Source organism: Panthera leo, chromosome C2 (genome assembly GCF_018350215.1).
Source record: "Panthera leo isolate Ple1 chromosome C2, P.leo_Ple1_pat1.1, whole genome shotgun sequence".
NCBI lineage: Eukaryota > Metazoa > Chordata > Mammalia > Carnivora > Felidae > Panthera > Panthera leo.
This window is the reverse complement of record NC_056687.1, coordinates 153,756,188-153,772,926: the sequence shown is the minus strand read 5'-3', so window position 1 is coordinate 153,772,926 and position 16,739 is coordinate 153,756,188. Positions and strand designations below refer to the sequence as shown.

The following is a 16,739-nucleotide window of genomic DNA, read 5'->3' as shown; positions in this document are numbered from 1 at the left end:
CAAAGCCTCAGTGATTGCCAACCACCTAGAGAAAAAGAGCAAACTCCTTACTGCAGAATTTAAGACCCATACAATGGAAACTCAACCTTTTTTTGATCCACTAGCCCCCTTCACATAGAATTACTCTCTTATACATGCAATTCATTTGCATAAATCGATGCCTCTACTAACAGAAGTGCGTCCACTTCTATTAAATATTCTCTTCCTCTCTTCTCATAGTTGCACAGACGAATTCTACATGCCGTACCTAAATGCCACCCCCACAGAGACTTCCACTGATCCCCTCTGGCTGCAAATAATCACTTGCACCCTTAAATGTGATGCTCCAAGTATCCCCTTCTTAAGACCTTTTTCTTTTAACCCTGCCCTACCTACTTCAGAACAGAAGCTTTCTGAGAGCAGAGGGCTCTGACCGCCCACCTCCCTTTACTCTCTTGCAATATTACCTGATAGGTACTAAATGCTCACAATAAATCAATACATATAGTCGCAGCCACTCTATATTCTGCTTCGCTCCTCATTGGAACAGAAGTATTTTCCCTCTATGGTCTCAGAGGAGGTGGAATTTATCGAGCACTCCCTGTTATCACTGATTCCATTCCTCAGTGGAAAACGACCTGACTGAACAATTTCCCTGAATGTATACCCAGGGCCATCTGAGGGCTAGGGAGGTGTGTTTCCCCAGCAGCTGTCAGGACGGTGCATTGTGGACTGAATTAGGAAAGCCAGAACCCCACGAAGACGAGAGTCACATATTCTGCTACAACACATCGGTACATTTCGTTGCATTTTCGGTCACAGAAATAACGTTTTATGTCGTCATTTTCAGATTAAATGAAATCATAATAATTCATCGATAGGAAATTAAAATTCACATTAAATGACAACCCTATCTGCATATTACAGAGTAAGAAACAAGCACCCTGGGGCAGCAAGACAGAGTCTGAGATAAATAAGAACTACGGGAACAAATTATTCTAGTTACGAGGGGATCTGGCTGTTTACTACCTCGCCATCCGACCTGTGACTCAGTCATCATGAATCATATTATTTGTCCACATGTGCAACCCTCACTTACTCTGCCAGAGCTCTGCAGTTTGTCACCTGTGAGATGCAGAGCAGACTCAGCCACCCTCGGCACAATGGTGTTTTCTACTGAACTGCAACCCAGGAAAGCTTAAAAACGCTACCTGGCGCATCACTTCCTTCTCTTCTCATTTGAGGAAATGACACTTCAAGGAAAAATACACGCTTATTGCCTCTTTTATTTTTTAGCCGTCTGAGATTACTCTTCCCCGAACATCTGCTCTCTAACAGTCACTTTGTGAAGTAGGTGGTTTTGTCCCCATTATACAGATGAAAAACGGCTCGGAGAGCTTATTATGTAGCTCAGGGACCTGTGTCGCTCCCTTGCCTAAGCTTGCTTCAGTACAGGAATGTCTCTGCGCTGGCAAAGTCACTTAGAAGGATGTTTGGCAAAATAGCATATTGGAAGTAGATACAAAATTGGGGCGCCTGGGCGGCTCAGGAGTTTAAGTGTTCACCTTCAGCTCAGGTCACGATCTCACGGTTCGCGAGTTTGAGCCCCGCGTCGGGCTCTGTGCTCAGTGCAGAGACTGCTTCGGATCCTCTGTCTCTCCCTCTCTCTCTCCCTCCCTCTCTCTCTCAAAAATAAACATTAAAAAAAGTAGGTACAAGATAGAAATAAAAAATCAAATAAAAGGAAGACAGTGAAAATGAGTTTGGAACATGAATACAAAAACCTGAACCATGAAGACATTTGCTGCACACAGCAACAAGGAAACACCTAGTTCTACCACAACTTCTGAGCATCTTGCCTGTTTCCAAATCTAGGGAGGCTACTACTAGTTTGAATAGCACGTATTCTAGTGTCCCCTCCTTTCCCGGCCTCTGGCCAGGCTCAGGGACAAGCCTAACCTGGGAACAAACTTCAGAAGCCCGATCCTATCTTCGGGTGACTCAGCCAGCCTCCCCTCCGCCCGGGATGTACGTTGTATCTACAGTGGACATTGTATCCCGGCCTTGACCATGGCAGACACTCATGGGACCCTAAGTGAGACACGTGGACTTATGCTCAGCAGTCCCACTAAGGACCGAGTCCTGTCTGGAAGCCGACGGGTAGTGCCTATCTCCCTGCTCCACATGTCCATTTTTCAGTTGCCAACCTGGACGTCATGTTGCCTTCTTCTGTAATCCCCATGCCCTGATTTGGGTTATTAGCCAAGATGCTTTGCCACACGCTTTGGGTGCTAGTCTTTTAGTACACAGTAAGTTTGCTCCATCTAGGTCTGTTTGGGTCCCTTTTACCATTTTTGCACCCATACTCCCTTTAGCGTCCTTTTGCTTCCAACAGCTGATACCCATCTCATGAAGGCCTGTCCTCAAGATTTTGTAGCCCCACGTGCCCACACCGAGAAGAGCCAGAGTGCCTAGGAATTTCTATTCCCCCTATCCTGGGCAGCCTTCCGGTCAACCTGATCTGCCATTCCTTGGGGTATGGTTTCCTTGTGGTATGACTTCTTTGTGGTCTAGCTTACACTCCAGAATTACTCCATGGGATCAGGGTAAGAACCACCCTCTGTAAGTAAGACTTTACTTGCTTTCCTTCACTCCTCGCCCCGACTACCTTACTGGTTTTCTCTAGAAGCACTTCCTTCATGAATCACTTGTATATGCATCCTTTCTTGGGTTCCGCTTCTAGGGAATCTAACCAAAGGCACCCCACCTCCTCCATACTTGGATTGTCACCTATTACCTTCTTGACATGGAATAGGATAAGTCCAGTGTCCCCTGGCATTGACCTTCCCAACTAGACAGGTTAAGTTGCAAATCAAGGTTATTTCCAAGCTGCTGCAGGGATCTGGTAAGCCAGAAGACACAAGAGAGGTTCCTAATCCATAGCTTGGGCTCTTCTCTTTTAATAGGAGAAGTAATGGGCCTTACACGGTCACGCTAATCTCCATGCAAGCAGCGGGCTCTTCCTCATTAGGGATGCTGAGCTTTTCACCAAATGTTATTAGTATTGGAAGTGTGTTATTGACTCTGCTATTTGAAATTTGTTCTTGGGACACTGATTTACCACCCGTCAATCTACTGCTCTATATTCATAATAAGATACTTGAATTTTCTTATTACTTCCCTTTAATGTTCCCAAGACATTCAGGAAAAGAAAGGAAAAGATTTCATTGTCCTGGGATTCCCAAAGAATTGTAACACTTTAATTTTCACAAACACTTGTGCCCTGTGACAGTGAAGTTATGAAATGGAGGGCTTAGAGGAGCAATGATTCCCATCAGACGTGAGAAAAAGGAGATTCAAAAAGCAATACTTGACCAAAGCCACCCAGAGAAGCAGTGACGAGGCAAAGAGGAAGGGCATCTCAAAGCTATGTGACATTCAGCTAAGCAGAACTTCCTTGTGGATGTAATGACTACTTGTGCAGGCGTCGCCTTTCTCTAAACCTTCCACAGATGGAAACCGGATTAATCTTTTCCTCTCCTGTGGCCCCACAACCCACCGCTTGAGCTGTTGGGAGCAACCGATTACAAGACATACAGTTTCCGATGTTCACCTGAGCTCCTTAAGGGCTGCCACTGCCTAATCTCCTGAATTCTAGTGTCGAAACAGTGAGCCATTCCTACAGCGATGGCCTAAAACTTTTTACATTAACTAAAACCTAATAAGGTGCTACCCTTGTCATCAAAATATCGCAGACCAAAGAAGGAAGGAAGGGGCAAGATGAAAGACATTAAATAACTGAGTCTAAAGGACATAGGAAGAAAAGGATGTTCTCCCTTTATGCGTTCTCTCCTTTCTCTTCAAGTGATTAGACACATCCACATTAGAAAAGGGATATGGTGCCTAAAAGGTTAGGGGTTTCCTTGAGCATCACTGTAATATGATAACTTACCACGAGTTAAATCACTTTCTCAGTGTATATTTCACTGCATGAAAAAAAAAAAAACTGCTTACTTTTTCACAGGGAGATTGCTCTCATGGACAACTCATGGCTCTCCATCTCAGGATGCCTGTGGGCATAATGGGATAATTATACCTGGAAGGGGACAATCAGGGAGGGCAAGAACGCATGCCCATTAACACGCTTATGCATTGCTAAGGATGGCCCTGGGATCATGGGAAAAGGAAGGCAGGCGAGGCAGGCAGAAAGTAGCGTTAAAAATACGTCCATACAAATGGATGAGCTCCACTGACACAACGGTGAGCAAAAGTAGAGACAGAAGGGAAAAAGGGGTGTTGCTGGGCCTTTTCTCTGGCAGGCAACCCCAGGAGCTTCAATCTTAGCCTCAACCTTGAACTCTTTGAAAGGCTTCCATTGGGATGATGATGCTTTACATTATTCTGGAGTTTGAGAAGATAGCTGTCCCAAGAAAAGGAAAGGAACTTCTCTTAGCCAGCAGTCAACAGCACTCTTCTCTACTAAATGTTCCAAATTGAGATAACAATGGGGCAGAACCTAATGCCCTGGAGGGTAAGGCCACTGGAGAATCACTGTGCTATGCTGGAAATTTCTGATGATCACTTCTTATTGATGGGTTTTTCTTGAACTCCTCTTCCTCATACTACAGTGGTAAGAGTCAGGCACTGTTCTAACATATTTCATCAAATCTTTCTTAGCCTGAGTTCTTCCTTCTAATATGTCACTCGTTTTTACGCTTTGATTCATATTATTCCTTCTACGTTCCTGACTCCATTCACTTTCCTGATGCAAAGCTTTTCTATCTACATCTTACTCTGTTCCCTGACAACCTGGGTTCATTAACTTTCCTGTTCTTCCCCCTTGGTCACCGCCCTCCAGATCCGACACAACCCTCTTCTTGGATCCTCAGTACCTCCATCTTGAGACACTCCCACAAGCTGCTGGAGAAGCTCTGAATTACTTTCTCAGTCCTCCACGGTGCTCACCGGCTCAGTCTGCCATAATAGAATGCCACACATTGGGTGGCTTCAATAACTGAAACGTGTTTCCTCACACTTCTGGAGGCTGGAAGTCCAAGATCACGGTGCCATCATGGTTCAGCTTTGCACGCAGTAGGCGAGATCATCATCCAAGATGCGGCAGAACCACCTTGATTTTCTCTGAGCAACATATCCTAGTGACGACAATTATTTCTTTTTTTCTGGCAAACAATTTATTTCCAACAGCGAGGATCAGGCTCTCTAGCAACTTCATGGTCTTCTGTTGTTACACTCCCATCACAGAATATTCTAGAACCCCGAAAGATTCAGGTGAGAGGAAATGTCCAAACTTCAGGGCCTTGTAGGCCTCCTTCATTATTTTTGCCTTAGCCATGTCACTATTATGTATGCCATAATTGTCTTTAAATTGATTAATTCTTGAATCAATTGATTTAAAAAGAAAATAACTATATTATTAACCTAAACGAAAAACCAGCATCCCATCCCCTATATACAATGGGAAAACCAATCACAAGAAAAAGTAAAACAATGTTATTAAAGTCTGAGTCCAGCCACCTACAAAAGGTTTTGAACCTGAGGACCAATTTCTCTTTCTTTAAAGAAAAAGAGACGAGCCATTGTTAGCTGGATGCTCAAGACTACCAGATATTTGCCTTGCTGTAATCAGAAAGACCATAGGGTCTCCTTTGTAATATAATATAATATAATATAATATAATATAATATAATATAATATAATATAATCTGCTCCCCCCAATACAATGTCATTAAGGGCATGTACCCCAAGTGCCTCAACCATCACTTGTCCCTATTTTTAAAAGTTTTTTTAATGTTTATTTATTTTTGAGAGACAGAGCGCAAGTGAGGGAGAGGTAGAGAGAGAGGGAGACACAGAATCCAAAGCAGGCTCCAGGCTCTGAGCTGTCAGCCCAGGGCCCGTGGCGGGGCTCGAACTCACCAACCCCTAGATCATGACCTGAGCCAAAGTCAGACGCTTAACCGACTAAGCCATCCAGGGGTCTCATCACTTGTCTCAATTTAATGCATTACTTCACTTACTAATTGTGTGTATCTCAGTTTCCTTATCTGTAAAATGGGAGTTTTATATGAAACGAGTTGATAGGTAGTACAAAGGCTCTTTTATAGGCTTATCACTATTATTAGTGTTTTAGTGTTATTACCATTACCGGTTTTACAATTAACCTCCAAATACCTATTACGTGCAAAGCGCACCTTACATATGACAAAACATCCTGGATTCATGTCTCAATATTTAAGAAACAACGAGCCAGACCGACTTCTATTTTAAAGATTAAGTAGCTCAGATCCGGAGGAAGGGAGAGAGTTTGCGCAAGGCCATACGGCTACGACTTTCATTAAGCTTACAGAATTCACGTGAAGAGAGAATAAGGTGTGATGCATTTGGCCAAACAAGCTCCAGCTTAATGTTAACATGTGCTATCACCTTGTGTCTTCCACAATATCTATGTTGAAATGGGAAAATGTGTGAACTAGGAGAATAGGCTGGGGAGTGTTCCAACGCGTGGCATGGTCCTTCCTTCTGCTCTCTGTCTGCGTTCTTGCTCGGCGAGGCCTCCCCCGCCACTTTCAACACCTTGCGGTGGCGCTTTGGTGACCGAACTTGACAGAGCGCACTCTTCACTGACGTGATCATCTAGCATCGTCGGCGGACCCTGCCGTTAGCATCTCACCCATCACAAGATGCGCCCCAGAGTCTCCCAGACGGTGCAGAAGGTAGGGAACTCTCACGTCCCCAAGCAGTTCAACACTGAAGGAGACACAAGCGTTCACGGACTAAAGCCAAATGGTGTCTTTGCCAGTTTGGGCTGCTATGACAGAAGACCCTTATCTGGGTAGTGTAGAAATACCATCACACCAGGGATTAGGATTTCAACATATGGGTTTTTAAGGAACACAAATATTCAGACTATAGCAAATGGTCTGGCTACCCGCTGTTTAAGAAAAAAAAAAAAAAACTTCCAAATTAATCTGGAATTCTGAACAAGGGAATATCAATGACCAAAGAGACAGGAAAAACCAGACACATGCCTAGTATCCTTGGCTCTGAGTGGGGGTGATGATGCCTAGAACTCCAGGCGGCTGAAACCATGCTCTAATAAGGACATGGGATTAGGGGATGCTCACGTCCACTCTGGCTCCTGTTCAACACCTTTGAGTTTGTACAATTGGTCCAAAATGATTTATGTGCCATCCCTACAGAAAAGGATCTTCTGTCCTTCACTTCACTGGATTAAAGCAAAGCAGGGTAAGAGGCGCAAGCAGAAGAAAACTGAACGTGTTCCACCGAGAATGCATAAATACGAGAGAGAAAACATGGTCAATTTCCCAGAAACTATTAATGACTGCATTCTCTGTGCTACCAAACGAGGCAGCAGGGGGATGGGAACGTGGTGAGGCTAGATGCCAGCCTCTGAGCTATACGGACTAACTGAAAAGCTGTTACTTCATTAAATGTTAATCTGACGAGGGGGGGTGGATAAGACAGGCCTGCAAGAGATTTATACACAGTATATCACACGGTGTGGATTTGCACATCTAATTCCAACACCTGAATGCCACAGATGTCTTTGAGATTCTAATGCAATCTCTGATCCCTCTTTCCAGAAATACACGCAGGTGCACAATAACAGCACGCATTTGAGATCAGAGCCTAACGGAAGCCCAGATCTAGAACCTTTGCCCCGTAGGAAGAGAGGCACGTTTGGACTCAGAAGCTGAAATCCCTTTTCACTTGAATATTCCTGGTAGAAATTAGCTGGCAAGAATGGAGTGTATAAATAGACGATCACACCAGAGACCTAAAAATACTGACTCTGTAACAGGGACTAGAAGCAAATTAAGAGTTAAAATAGACAAAGAAGAAAAGGGGTAAATTGAACACATTCATAAAGTTGAACAGGCAGTCATAAAAAATGTGAAAAGTCGTTTATGAAAATATGGAGGGACTCAGCGATGTGCGGAAGAATATTTCTGACCCTATCTATAAAAGGAAAAATATGTTTTGTGAATATGTCATATTTATGCCTATCTGTTGGATTTGCAGAAGAAATTTATCCAAGGATACACCAAAAAAAATTTGCAGCAGTTACTACAGAAGAGGAGGAGGGGATAGAACGCTTAGATTTTTCACCTTTTTCATATGGTTTGAATTTTTTTCAAGAGGGTGCTGTATCTGAGACAAGGAGAGACACAGCGGCCATTATCGCTACCCCAGATACACGTGGAATCCAAATGTGCCTAAGCCACTGCAACACCAACAACTGTGCATTTAGGAATGTCGTATACTTTGAGGACTTTGAGTTTTCCCAGAAGCAGACTCTGAGCCAAGGATTTGGGAGCAAGTGCTTTATTAAGAAAGTGCCTCCCGGAGAACTCAGCAAGACAGTAGGGGAGTCAGGTAGGGAAGAGGAATAAGTCAAGCCAGGAGGTGACTGCAGACAAACTCTGAGACTCAGCCTGATCAACAGTGAGCTCTCGAGTGTGAACCACACCTCAGAGTGCCTTCCGTGGAGGCAAAAGAGCTTGGGTTTTGCCCTTCCATTCCAGTCACTGGCAGGCTATATGGGGTGCCTGTGGTCTGGGGGGTGGGGGGGGGGGTTCAGGGGATATAAACTCCTAGACGCTTCCAGTTCTCTGTGTAGTAAAAGGACTCCCACGACCCAGGACAATCATCCACAGGCTGGACGGCTGCAAAGCACACAAAAGCTGGGACCACGTACCCGGAGAATATGAAAAAGATCTGAGAGGAGCTGGATGGGTAGATGAGACACCCACCACACCCCTACCTTCAACAGATTGTAGCTTCCATGCTTTCAACAGGTATTTATTGATAGTCTAGAACTGGACTGCCCAACACGTAACCACTAGCCACATGAGGCCACTGATCATTTGAAAAGTGGCTACCCCAGAAAGAGATATGCTGGAAGTGTAAAATAAGGAAAGATTCTGAAGACTCAGGAAAAACAAAAACAGAGGGCCCCACATCTAATAATCTTTTTATCCTGGTTACATGTTAAATACATTATTATAAATAAAATAAATTCTCAAAATTAGGTTCACCTGTTTGCCTTTACTTTTTTAATGTGGCTTCTGGAAAATTTTAAATGGCAGGCGTGGTTCATATTGAACTTCTATGCAGCAGAGCTTGGCCAGAATGTGTCTGATACCGTGTTGGGTGCTGGGGATACTTCAGTGGCCGGGGGTAACTGGGTCTTGGCCTTCATGATGTTCACAGCCCAGTGGTTGCAACAGACAGGGATACCATGGCAGCATTTGTTTTAAACAGGACGATGGAAATAACAGTATAGACGACTGGGAGGGAATCACATCAGAGAGGCTCGTCAGGAAAAATGCAGCTAAAGAAATGTCTCTTGAAGACTGGGATGAACTATGGGGATATCTTGGGTGGGGTGCAAGAAAGGGGTGTTGAAATCTCTGAGGGTATTCCCGGCCACAGGGGCATCAGGGGGTAGGGAAAAGCATCAGTGAATTGCTTAGCTGTACGGTTATTATTAGCCTAAAAGGTCTTACGACCACTGGAGTAGTAACGAGAATCTAAAATCATAAAATCCCCCTGGTCCACAGACCACTAACTTGGCACACACAATTGACCTCTGCAAAAAAAAAAAAATCAGATTTTTGAGAGCTGACCGAGAAAACATTTTGTTTTCCTTTCCTGAATAGCATTCACGCTTTGGCATCAGCCAAGAATGTTCAAACTACTTGCAAAACTGGTTTAAGTACAAGAGACAGAACTCCTCTGCTCATGTTAAGGTGAAAAAAAGATGCAAATTACTGGAACAGGTTTTCAACACAATCACGACAGCCTGTTTATTTTCCACTCGGTGAACTGGAAGGGATATTACCTTCTCACCGAAAACATGTGAGAATTTTTAGGGGAAAAGATCGTTGAAGTGATCGTCTTCCTGGTTTTCTATCTGAGATGGAGTCAGAACAAAATGCTTTTTAATTTTTTTTTTAATTTTTTTAATGTTTATTTATTTTTGAGAGAGAGAGAGCACACGTGCACAAGCAGGAGAGGGGCAGAAGGAGAGGGAGACACAGAATCCAAAGCAGGTTCCAGGCTCTGAGCTGTCAGCACAGAGCCCGACGCGGGGCTCGAACCCACAAACCGCAAGATCATGACCTGAGCCGAAGTCAGACACTTAACCGACTGAGCCACCCAGGCGCCCCTGAAATTTCTAATACTAAGGTCATTAAGGCATATTCCTTACTACCTAAAAATCTGCCCCAAGAAATGGAATTTGGGCATGGTCTGTTATATTTTTGATAGTGTGTAGATATTTAATGTAAAATTGTTAAAGTTGAGTCTTCTTAAAATATCTTTTTTTAGTACTCTCTATATGCATCATAGAGCTCACACTCATGACCTTCAGATCAAGGGTTGCATGCTCCACGGCCCAAGCAGCCAGGTGCCCCTGACTCTTGTTAAAATAGCCTCAGTTTCGTCACATTGTTTTATCCAGTGGAATGCTAACGTGCCCCCAAGTACGTTTTTTTTAAATCTACCTTAGTTCATATTCCAGTAGAAATGTGTACAAATAAAAAAAAAAATAATTGGTTTAAAATTCCAATTCATGCTCTTAAAAACTGCCATAACTTCTGAACCAGTATTTTGTGGCAGTTCGAACTGAAATTTGCAGATGGGGGAAATTCTTTAAAACTTACACTTCTTTCTAAATAAGAGAGGGTCAAGCAGAATTGTTTTTATCACAGGAAAGTTTATAGGGATCTGACACATTTAAAGATGATTTCAGAGATAACAGATATTTATTAATATATAGATGTTTATTGGATCGAAACAATAAATGTTTACTGGATCAAAGTCCATTGTTACTTACCGTAACTGTCTATATACGAGTCCCTCTGGGTGGTCCATGAAGTTCACAGGAAGCTAGGGAAGGATGCTCCGTGACCCAGTCTGGCGATGAGTGCCCCAGGAGAGATGCCTCTAGAATGCCGGAGGACAAAGTCTGAAACATTGACTCTATCTGAAAGAAGGGAATCAGAGAAGTCTTCATGAGGAGGTGATACTTGACCCGGACTGTGAAGAAAGAGAAAGGCTTTCACTCCTGGAAGACAGGATATTCTGAGGAAAGCCACAGGAGTGTGAAACCATCTAGAAGCCTTACTAAATATTAAGTTTAGAGCATGGTAAGAAGTTATACGCGTCTGGAAGCATTACAATACATAAGGTGGCTCTGGACCAAAACGCCGTGGGAAAGAGTTTAAACCTCAGCCTTTACTTTTTCTTCTTTTTCGTTTCAAAATGTGTGCACACAACTTTTGGTGCGTGTTCTCCAATTCTTCTGGAAAAGGAGCAAATATGTAACAACGCTTCGCTTTTTAGCGTCTCCGATCGCCCGCCTCCGCCTCAGTAATTTACAAACTTGGTGTTATCTTTGTTCTCTCTGCTTTTCATTAGGATGGTTATTGATTTATGAGCAGTCTTAATGTGGCTCTTTTGGGCATCCTGAATCACTCGGACAGCAGCTCTGTAAATAGATCGATCTCTGCCTTTAAAATTTGATGTCTCCTGTCCTAACAAACCATTATTTTGGCTACACTCGGAGGAATTCTTCACCCTTGGCCAAGCATCACTAAATCAGTCTCTGAAGGGCTGAGGTAATAGTATTCTTATTATGTCAAGTGGAAGTAATCCAGAATGCTGGACCTCATTAAAGGTCACTTGTTTACTGAGTAGCTCTGCGGTCCAGTAAACAATGGGGTGGGATATTCACCAGCCTTGAATAACCGTGCCAATATCACCTGAATTTAAGAAGAGGACAAGAGTCCTGACCACCATCCCCATAAATCACCATGACCTGACCTTCCAGCAACCTAGGCTAGGGAATGGTTTGCATATATAAATTAAGGTCAGCGTGCTTTCAGAAGGAGGCGGGACCCGCGGCCCTCCTCTGAATTTCCTTCTCCTTGTGGTGACCGCGTCCTGCTAACAAACACGTGCCTTTTACATCTGTTTGTTTCTTAGAAAAGAGGCTGGCGTGGTGGAAACAGAAATGATCTTACAGCCCAAAGACCTTGATTCCATTCTTCGCACCTCTACTTCACTAGCTGCTATGGCATTAGGCAGAAGGGCAGTTTGTTCCGAAATGTTTCTCCTCTCTATAAAACAGGGGGCAGGGGCGCCTGGGTGGCTCAATCAGTGAAGTGTCTGACTTCAGCTCAGGTCACGATGTCATGGTATGTGAGTTCGAGCCCCACGTCAGGTTCTGTGCTGACAGCATGGAGCCTGCTTGAGATTCTCTGTCTCCCACTCTCTTATCCTCCCCCCTTCTCTCTCCAAACAAAAAATAACAACTTAAAAAAGAAGGGGGGGGCGGGGCGCCTGGGTGGCTCAGTCGGTTAAGCGTCCTACTTCGGCTCAGGTCACGATCTCACGGTTCGTGAGTTCAAGCCCAGCGTCGGGCTCTGTGCTGACAGTTCAGAGCCTGGAGCCTGCTTCAGATTCTGGGTCTCCCTCTCCCTCCTTGACCCTCCCTTGCTCATGCTCTGTCTCTCCCTCTCAAAAATAAACATTAAAAAAAACCCAAACAAACAGGGGGCAATATTTTCTACCTTAGGGATCATTGCAAAGGATGAGGCAATACGTGTAACAGTTATTTGTAAATCATGCAGCTGTTTATAAAGGTAAGATCTTGCCACTATTCGTTAGCCCTCCGATTCCAAAAGGATTGTGAATAATACACAATTATGCAGATGCTACCATGCTAAAATTGCCATTAATTAAAGCTGTCGACACGTTCAAGGAACTTGGAGCGTGCTGCTTCTGTGAATTATGTTCGTGGCCCCCAGTAGAAGAATAGGCAGGTAAAAAACCAGGGGCATTCTCCCAGGTCAAAGCACTCTCTCACTTGTTCTCGGCTGTGTGGAAAGGGATACTCAACCTCATCAGGTACAGATAAATGCCAAGTAAAGCAATATTCCTGTATTGTTCAATGGATTGCAATCTCTTTGAGCTTAGTCCATTTCTGCTTCTCTCACGGGAGCCAGGCTACACAGAGACAGGTAAAAGTTCTGGCTCGTTTCCCCATGGAGAGTTTCACAGAGGCAAGAGCAAACTTTCACAGGGGGAAATTCTTGGGTTGCCCACTAATGGCTATAACCGGGCACAACCTCTAATTCTTGGGTTTATATTTGGAAGCTCAAACGCTTGCACACAGAAGCCACATTCTGCATTGGCCAATCACAAAAAAAGTGATGTTATTTTCATCTCTGCATACTTGACTCCTTTCTGTTTACTACTGGGTGTTATTTATGTGGCTTCCCTCAAGCCTCAAAATCTAAATATTGAACCATGAATCTTAAGAAAGATTCTGTGAGTGTCATTCGAGAAGGAACAGTCGACATTAAGACCTTGTGGGTCTTAAGAGTCAGCCTTGTGCGTTTCCGAACCTGATGGCTTGCAGGGGCTCACACTGTACCTGGCTGGTGTTTATCTCATACAGTCTAGTTAGAAGCTGGAAGTTGCTTTCAGTAAGTGCTGGCCTTGGTCAGTCACTGCGGCTTATGACTGCTTTGTACTGCGAAGAACGGTTAAAGCAGAACTCGGGTATAACACAACCCACTCAGGTGATAAGCAAGTTCCCACAGGGCTGCCTGGGAAGGGTCTCGGGACGCAGCTGCTGCTACTCGAACCAGAGTCACAGAGGAGTTGGAGGCGGTATTATTTTAGACACTTACGAGCCTGACAATATTAGCTGCTCTCAAGCTGCCAGGCACCCTGTACTTAGGACGACAGACGGCGAGGGCTGGAGTTTAAGGGACTTGCCCATGGGTTCAAAGAAACTGCCCACCGTGTGTATTCGAGGTGACTCTGAACTTGCATTTTACTTCTAAGAATTCTAAGTTACTTCTAAGTTCTAAGAATGCCTTTGGACTTCAGCCACCCACGCTGAGATTTCACCCATTGAAAGGTCAGTTTTATTTTAAAGAACAAATAAAAATAAATGAGGGTGATGATAAAGACAACGTGGCACCTTCTGGGGATAAGAGCAAGAAACATTTTAAGGAAATTTTTGCAGGCAAAAAAGATCCTGAATGATTGTAAAAGGCCATGCTTGAAACCCTAACATCAAAAAATTAAGCAGTAACAAATCCTTCAAAAATTAGTCTTATGACGAAAGAAAGATCGATTAACCTAGAAGGAAAAAAAAAGACAGGTTTTAAAAGGGTAAATAAAAGAAAGTTTAAAATTTTATAATCTAGACAGATCTGAAGGGGAAAATTAAGACACTAAAGGCCATGATAGATGGAAACAATACAGAAAAGATGTGCCCAGGTTAACAACTCTGGAAGAGTGAATCAGGAGAAAAGGGAGCTGTTCTAGCTGTGAAGAGGTTTCAAACAGTGACCAGAGCCGACTGGAATGGCATGGAAGAAAGAGACAAATAAGCAGAGTGGATTGAAGGGCCTCCATCAGAGAGAATCAGGATCTGAGATCCTAAGAAGACGGGGCCTCAAAAAGCTGCTGATGGAAGGACCACAGCAAAAGTAACTTGGGGACCTCACATGAAAGATTGGGGCAGCTCCCCCACGTGGCTTCGGGAACTCCGAACGGGCCTGAGAGGACAAGATCGGGAAGATGAGCGCAAAATCCAAAACACATAAGGTAAGCGGCAAAGCGGCACAGTCATGGGAGGTGTCGATACTGTGCCCTCGGGTACACTCCTATCCGCAAATGCCTCCCCGAACCAGACGAAAGCAATCAGACCAGACGAAATGCCCCCACCCCCGCCGCTGCCATTTTTCTACCCTAGTATTAAACCAGAAATACAGCAACATTCTAGACCCCATCAAGTATTGCTTTTATTGTAACCAAAACGTATTTCTAGCCTCACAGAAGAAAAAGATCTACCTTCTCGTTATAAAAACAATGCCACAGTTCAGACAGTAAAAGTCCATTTGTCCCTAAAAGAAAATAAAAAGAACAGTTCTCTAAGTGACGGTCCGTGATCACAAAACCAGCAAATAGGCCCTCTTTAAAAGGAATCAGGGGATCAGAGCAAGCAGTATCGACCTGTTCAGAAAAACAACTTGATTGGGGCTTTAGGGAAACACAGAACAAACATGTGTACAGAACAAAAGCACAGCTAACATCAGCAAAGCTCTTCCTAAGGTGAAGGATTTGCCAGTTCATTTTGGGATCGAAATCACGTAATGTCAGCCATCTTTTAGAGAAAGCCAAATTCATCCACACATCGCACGAAAGGCAGGAAGGCCCTCCCCCTCGTCACCTTCACTTCCTGTTCTGTACTTCTCTTACTGGTGTCCTGAGTGATTCTTCTCTGGCTGAACCTACAAAGTCATTCATTCACTTATCCATCAAGTGCTACTGGGCACGTCCACAGCCCCCCAAGGCCGTGTGAATAGGGCCTACTCCCAGAACCTGCTGAGGGAGGGGGCAAGTGAACAAGGGATTAGGACAGGTCCCTCGGGAGTGCATCCACAGATAGGGCGCTCCTGGCAACCGAACCAGTTGGGCTGCAGCCAGAGTCCCAATTTCTGCCAAACGCTAGACGTGCTTCTTTAGTCTTTCCAGCAATCCCCAAGGGCTGAGCGCTACCTACTATGGCTGTTCCCCGGGAGATGTGTGAGTGGGATAGGTGTCCCCACGAACCAGGCAGTTGATGTTAATGGGAAGGAACTGTTTCCTTTTTGGTTTGTCCCTCTGTTCGGTCCTTTGCAAAAATGGCAATGATCGACTTCCGGCAGACCGCGCCCACGATCTACGGGAACCTGCGGGGAGAATGTGGTATCTCTTTTTCAGCTCACAATCTCTGGGGAACATATTCCAGAAGGGGAAGTGGGAAGTATCGTACAGAGAGGAGGGACTCCCGGGCCTACACAAATCCAAGTCAGCAGGCCCGGCACTGGGTTTTGCCGCGTGCGCCCTGTCCAAGTCAGTGCCAATGTTTCCTTGCTCGTGACATCAGCCCCGAACTGCCTACCCTGACCTGCCCCTCACACGTTCCTGTCTTTGGACCTTCCCGCTCAGTGGGCTTGCCTCAGCCTTCATCACACCTGACCCCATGCACTGCTCTCTGGGTTCTTCCTTCGATGCTCCTCCTTGGCCACGCCCCTCTCTTGGGCAAACCCTCCGGGGGGCTCCGGCCTCTCAGCCTCGCCTCTACGGAAATGATGAGAAACCGGGGGAGCAGCACGGTTGAACAGCCGGAACGGACTTCCTCTTCCTACGGACATACCTTGCAAAATAAATAACTTCGGAAGGCCCAAACTACTTTTTTTCCAGGACGGATATCACCCACAGTGCCGTAAGATTCTGAAGTGCTTTCCCAAACCAAAATAGCTGATGAGCACAAATGCATGGGAACTGTATGTCTGATGTTTTCTTCACAGATATATTTGGACCATCAAATGCTACCCATCCTTGCAAAAGAAAAAAGTCTGTAAATTAGAGTGCAGACAAGGCACTGGTTATCTCATATCCGAAGATTTATAGGATATGATATGTTGGCAATAATTTGTGAGAGCTTCTGTTTATTATTGATACAAAGAAACACCTCTGTTTATCCTAGACATCCCTCCACGTGGTGGTAATGCAATTGCTTTACGAGGCCATATATGTACAGTGGAGGCAGCATCCCTGCCATAGAGACGTCAGCTACGGAGTCAGAATAACCTATGTTCGATGTCTTCATCTTGGCCCCTTGGGCAAGATACTGTCCCCATTATAAC

At 44.6% G+C, this 16,739-nt stretch overlaps 1 long non-coding RNA gene across 4 annotated transcripts in view; it reads right to left on the bottom strand.

Moving 5' to 3' along the window:
• The window catches only part of LOC122229862, a 266,595-nt gene that overhangs the window by 221,274 nt on the left and 28,582 nt on the right, over nt 1-16,739 (bottom strand). For all 4 annotated transcript variants that reach the window (XR_006207159.1, XR_006207158.1, XR_006207157.1 and 1 more), the window contains exon 2: nt 10,862-11,011. This is a non-coding gene — a long non-coding RNA (uncharacterized LOC122229862). The remainder of the gene's footprint in view (nt 1-10,861; nt 11,012-16,739) is intronic.